The sequence below is a fragment of the Trachurus japonicus genome, chromosome 7, assembly GCF_045865225.1.
Source record: "Trachurus japonicus isolate A0001 chromosome 7, Traja_1.0".
Taxonomy (NCBI): Eukaryota; Metazoa; Chordata; class Actinopteri; order Carangiformes; family Carangidae; genus Trachurus; species Trachurus japonicus.
The window spans coordinates 34,829,752-34,836,422 of record NC_140913.1 but is presented as its reverse complement, the minus strand read 5'-3'; the positions used below and the strand labels follow the sequence as shown (position 1 = coordinate 34,836,422).

The window sequence follows — 6,671 nt, the reverse complement described above, 5'->3', positions numbered from 1 at the left end:
GTCTGTGGTAGCTGCCTGTACCAGTGAGGCAATAAAGACATGAGAAAGACACTGAGTGTTGCTGGCTTCTTGGTCTTTTTAAATTTGTTCACTAGCCGAGCAGCTCCTGACTGCTTCTTTTTCTTTTTGAGTGTGCGCGCTCTTCCTTTTTTGAGTAACTCAAAATCTTACCCAGAATATTTGTCTTATTTCTAGTTAAAACAAATCTCATTCTACTTAAAATAAGACTCATCACATTAAAAGCAGCTTGTTTTTAGACACTTTTTACTTTACAAGCAGATTTTCACTTGAAATAAGTAGAAAAATCTGATAGTGGAGCAAGTTTTTCTTTCTTATTACAAGTACAAAAACAACTTGCTTTCACAAGTGAAAAGATCTAAAAACAAGTTGATTTTTAGGTGACGAGTCTCATTTTAAATGAAAAGAGTTTAGTTTTGACTAGAAATGAGACATTTTGACAAGAAATAAGACAAATATTCTTGGAAAGATTTTAAGTTTTTGCAGTGCAGAAAAGAAAAATGATTTTGATTCCACTGTGGGTCCTAACATTAGTGTAATAACTCATCTATCAGACGATGGAGCCCAAACTTTGTGCAAAATTCTATTTTCGAGTAAATCTGGGATGAAAGTGTGGTAGTTTTTTTTTGCATTGGATAACGCAGGCACACTAATTATGTGTCATGCTGCTCACGATTCATCAATCATCAGCTACTGAGCTTGGTCTCGCCCCAAACATTGAATATCCCGCCCGCTTGATAACGACCAATCAAATTTGTTTTCCTTACTCGGGTAAACTCATGCGACAACTAGTGGAAGGAGGCGACAAACAGGACAAACGGCCATTTCTGTACAGCTTTAAACAATACATATATATATTATTTTCATCTTTTCCATGTTCAAACTGACAGAAAAGGAAAAGGGCCCAAATATCAGTGTTGGTCAAAGTTCTCTGAGAACTCAAGTCTCCTGGATTTCCCATTCTTTTGCAGGCTACTGTATACATATACTTATATACTATATACACAAGCACTGGAAGGGACACTGTGTCTCAAATCCAGGGTAAATACTAACACACTAAAGACTGTGTAGCGTGTTCACAACCGATACGATGTTAATATGCTGTGGGCTCTAGATGTTCCACATATTTATGATGCATTTTAATTCTATTCAATACTATTTCAGCAGTATATGTGCAACAAATGAGCAAGATGCAATAAACAGGAAATGGTTTGAAATGATGATGAAGACGATGACAATGTCAACCAAACTGGGTCGGCTGTAAGACGGTTCTGGAGCCGAGTCACAGACCACAAATCAGTCTTTTCTCTACTTTCTTTCTACTGCAACCACATGTGTTTCCTTTGTGCATCGTCAACACAAGCAGAATGAAGTGTGGTGTGCATTTGTCCTAATTTGAGTACAACTTCATGATTACTATGTAGTATGATTAGAATCAGTGATTAGTATCCAACCAACTGTTGAACATCTCTGTTACATGAGACAATCAGCAGTGAGTTTCAAGTCAGCTCCTCATGACAGACTTGACATTTCCGCTGCCTGCAGCTGTGGCCTGTGCTGCATCTATAAATGTGTGTGTTTGGCAGAGCCGTGGGCGTGACACTCAAGACTTGAACTGTAAAAGAACATGCCACTCATTTAACATTGCGTCCTGTAACACGGTCAGACACGTGATGCACAGTTGGAATAAAAATGGTTGAAAATGGAGCTGCTTTAGTGCTTTAAGAGTGTTGTTCTGAACGGAGTCGACCGGTCTTTGATGTGCAGCATCAGCAGCTTCTCTCTGGGCAGGAACCTAAGACTCATAAGGCCAAGCAGAAGAGACCGTGTCCACCCGATGCGCCCTCACTGACCTTGACCTTAGTATCGCAGCTCTCTCTCCCTTGTCAGAATGTTGCTAGGTTACAAAACGAGTCGTCTCTTCCTGCCACCTAATGCAAACACTACAACGTTGGTCTGACTTTGAGTTGTAGCGTAAGAAATTCATAACAGCACTGGCAGCAGCTTTTGACATGGACCCTATGGTAGGCTACCTTCAAAACAAGCGTCATCGGTGCATGATATAAACCGAGCCAAGTCGCCGGTTGTGTTGCTGTGGGTAACGTAGCCTATGTCCCGCCCCTTTTTGATTCTGATTGGTCAGTGTGGGACAAGTGACATTGACGAGTGATTTCAACTCAAAGCGCTCTAAACGATAAGTAGAAGCTGACAGCAGCCCCTTAATCATCATTATACTCAAGTATAAAGGTCAAGGTCACGTCTTTTTATATAGCCCCTTAAAAACAACCTATTGACCAAGGTGCTTTACATCAGGAAATAGCAATAAAATACTATGATAGCCTACATTTCAAAAAATACAATTTCAACAGAGACAGAGATAAATACAAATACATTCAGCACACAAAACAAGTTGGTCCGACAGCCCGGGAGAAAAAATGTGTTTTAAAAGAAGATTTAAAAATCTCTAGAGTGTCCGATGAACGGATATGAAGCGGTAAACTGTTCCACAGCTCAGGGAAGGGACATCTGTGTTTCTGGGCTAAAAAGATTTTTTTTGTGTGGTCTCTTCCTGTTTGAGCTTAAAAACTAAGATACTTGACTTTCACTGTGTTTTTATCGTTTTTTTCTGTTTAAATTGGTTTTGAATGCATTAGACCTGTTAGTACTCATCACTCCATCAACATCATTTTGATATTTTTTGTTAAATTCCACACATTAAATGATTAAAGCTGTAGCAGGGAAGGGGGTGGGGTTTAAAGGGAACCTCTGCGTGGTGACATGGGTTTGGATAAACAAGGCAGCAGAATGGACGAGTTCACTCAGGCTCTTGTGGGAGTTATACATTCACTTGCGTTGCATGATAAACTCAGATACTGGATTCCTCCTGGTCGGAACAACAGGTCACAGTGTCGAGACCGGGACGTCGTCAGGTGAGAACTGATTTGACTGCTAACGAACTATATGTTTCACTACTGCTACTTTTTATGGACAGTGTGTTTTTGATGTGTACAGATTATTCAGATGCATTTCATCACACCACAGGCTCATTACATTAACAGGACTAAAGGAGCAGCCTGTATCATTCCTTTACTTTCTTTGATCTCAGATTGAGGGCACCCTCAGCGTTGTGTGTGTAGGCTGTGGTTTGCTACATCCCGTGTACTACTTCTTTTTTTCTTTTTCTTTTTATCAACCTGTGGGTGTGCTCTAAATTCTGAGTTGGTCAAAACCTGACTAAATCAGAATGAGTCTGAAACCTGCAATGATTACCAGGTTATGTATGTCTGCTGTAAGTTTGGGCAAATTATTTTAATATTTTATATAAAGTTAAGTCTTTAAAACAAAACTACATGCTTAAATAGTTGAGAACTGATGCATGACATTGCCCTGTACCAAGTGCACAAGGACTTTGACTTGGTTAATTGGTGCAGGACATTACTTAACAGTTCCTGGAAAAACGACAACTCGGGACAAAGAGCAAAATCTGGCAGATGCTCAGATTCAGCAGAGACAATGCAGGCTATGCTGTGTGGAGGAACACTGCACATACAACATTTAGAAGACAGAAGTTGGAAATCTATCAGGAAATCGCTCGTGGGAGGTTAATTTTGTTTGTGGCAAAGATTTTCAGATATCAGATTTATTTATTTATTTTTTAAAATGGGAACAGTACATATTGATGGACATTGACATGTAAATATGTGGGATTGTAGCGGCTAATTTCCATCCCCAGTCCCATTGGCAGGTTGATGTTAGACATAAAAAACAATGACGATAAAAAGTACAAACTGCAACCTAGTGAAAAATTAAGCCAAGACAGAACGGTTGAACTGTGAAAAAGCTATGTTACTTCAGCTATCTGCAATAATGTTTGTTTGTGAAATGGCCTTTTTTTTCAGTCAGAAATAAAGTGTTGCTCACTGCAATTGTTTTATACACTGTTCCTGACTTTTTAAAGAGGAACAATGTAGGATTTTTAGCTTGATCCATAATCTCTTTTTGCTCATGACAGATAGGACTACACAAATATTCACATTGTGATATCGTATATGATAAATAACATTATCCACCGCTCCATGGATTGCTTTCTCATCAGCTTTGTAAAAAAAAAGTGCACGTGGCCGGGAGGAGGGTTAGTAAAACAGAGGAAAAGAGACCGGACTTGCATGGCTCCCTTTAAGATGTCAATAAATGAGTTAATTTTAACTTTTTCTGCAGAAACAGAAAAGATTTACCCCGTACGTTCTCTGTCTCCTCTGCAGTGATGGGGTCAAATCCAGCCCTGGCGTTCATCCTGCTGTTTTCAGCAGCGCTGTCCTCCTGCTGTGATGGTGGAAAAGTGCTGGTTTACCCGGTAGACGGAAGCCACTGGCTAAACATGAAAATCCTGGTGGAGGCGCTTCATTCTCGGGGCCATCAAGTCACAGTGCTACGTTCTTCCACCAGCTGGTACGTTTCAGAGGTCTCACCCCATTACACCTCCATCACCATCCCCCAGGAGCAGTCCCAAAACATAGAGAGCCAAGACTTCATGACCTCGTTCTTGAAGAGGTCAATCGAGATCCGTCGGAACAAAGGTTCACCGTGGGCTTTTGTGAACTTTTATAGGAATCTTTTCGACATGATAGGGGAAAACCAGGGAGTTGTAGCAAAACTGGTCGTCAGCATTCTTGAGAACAAGACACTGGTCAAGAAGCTGAATGAAACTGGATACGATCTCTTTCTGACTGACCCTGCATTTCCAGCTGGAGTGCTGTTGGCACACCATCTCCAACTTCCTTTGGTTTTTAATGTGCGCTGGATTATCACCGGGGAAGCACACTTTGCCATTGCCCCTTCTCCTCTGTCCTATGTCCCTGAATTGTTCTCTGATTATTCTGACAAGATGGACATTTTCCAAAGACTCAATAATATTATCTATCATGGCATATTGATTTACATGTACCACTATGTCTCTAATCCACCTTACCAGGCTGTGTGTGATAAATATTTTGGAAATGACGTCAACGTCATGTCACTCCTTCAGGGAGCAGATCTCTGGCTAATGCGGGTTGACTTTACCTTCGAGTTCCCTCGGCCCACCATGCCCAATGTTGTCTACATTGGAGGCTTCCAGGGTAAGCCCTCCAAGCCGCTTCCATCAGATTTAGAAGAATTTGTGCAGAGTTCTGGTGAACATGGAGTGGTTGTCATGACTCTGGGGACGCTGCTTAGTGACCTTGGCCCTGAGATATCAGAGACCATTGCCTCAGCATTTGCCAATCTCCCTCAGAAAGTCATATGGAGACACCTTGGAGAAAGACCAGCCACACTGGGAAACAACACCATGCTGGTTGAATGGCTGCCACAAAACGATATACTAGGCCACCCTAAAACCAAGGTATTCGTCACACATGGGGGGACTAATGGCATTTACGAGGCCATATACCACGGTGTACCAGTTCTGGGCATTCCCCTCATCTTTGACCAGTATGACAACATGGTGCGTTTGAAGGCCCGGGAAGTTGCTGAGATTGTTGAAGTGACAACTTTGGATGTTGAGTCTCTGACAAATGCTCTGAAGAATATTCTAAACCCAGAAAAGCCCTACAAACAGAATATGCTCAAACTGTCACAGCTTCATCTGGACAAACCAATAAACCCCCTGGAGAGTGCCATTTTCTGGATGGAGTACGTCATGAGGCACAAGGGGGCAGCACATCTGCGCACCGAGTCATATAAGATGTCATGGTATGCTTATTACTGTCTAGATGTGATGGCAGTTTTACTAACATTTGGTCTGCTCATCATTGCATTTATTTGGGTTTCCTGTAGATGTTTCATTAGACGTTTCATATGGACCAAGAAATCCACATCCAAATCCAAAAATGAATAGACAAATGATGACAGATAAATGAATGATACTTGAGGAGTGAGGAGAATAATTAACTGTGGCACAGAAACTATAGAATACAAGTAAGGACTTAGGGGCCGTGTCCACCAGACGCGTTTTTAGCGCTCTGGGCGTCTACTTTCCATTCAAACCCTATTGAGTTGGGCGCTCACAGCGCTCAGCGCCCTCAGCGGTAAAACGCCCTCGGCACTTGCTTCTTTTTGTCGCGGCGCTCAGAGCGCTTCGAGTTGAAATCTGTTCAACTTTTAGAACAGCGCTGCGCTCGTCAATGTCACTTTTCCCCGCACTGACCAATCAGAATCAAGAAGGGGCGGGACATACGTTACCATAGCAACACAACCGGAGACGTGGCTCGGTTTATATCATGACCCACACTTGTATTGAAGGTAGGCCGACCTCAGGGTCCATGTCAAAAGCTGCTGCTAATGCTGTTGTGTATTTCTGACACTCGTTGTAGTGTTTACATTAAACAAGACAGGAACACAGAAGTGTCAGAGGACTCGTTTTGTAACCTAGCAACAGCGGCATTCTGACGAGGGAGAGAGAGAGCGCTAAGCGCTGGGAAAGCAGCGCTGAGAGCGCTGTCAGCGCTGAAAACGCGTCTGGTGGACACAGCCCCTTAATATCAATAAAATGTGAAAATGAAAATTCTTGAAAACCTGTAACATGTTCATTTTTTTTTATTTTTTACAAAAACATATCAGTGTTCAAAAATGGTGATCAATGTTCTTCTGAATTTATAATGTTTTTTTTTCTTTGA

General features: G+C 41.7%; 2 pseudogenes across 2 annotated transcripts in view; one reads left to right on the top strand and one right to left on the bottom strand.

Moving 5' to 3' along the window:
- LOC146985221 (P2Y purinoceptor 1-like) overlaps positions 1–6,671 on the bottom strand; it is a 254,253-nt pseudogene that overhangs the window by 245,386 nt on the left and 2,196 nt on the right. The window lies entirely within an intron of this gene.
- Positions 4,281–5,977, top strand: LOC146985222 (UDP-glucuronosyltransferase 2C1 pseudogene; annotated as a pseudogene). Its single transcript, XR_015036202.1, has one exon. The product of XR_015036202.1 is annotated as a UDP-glucuronosyltransferase 2C1 pseudogene (transcript).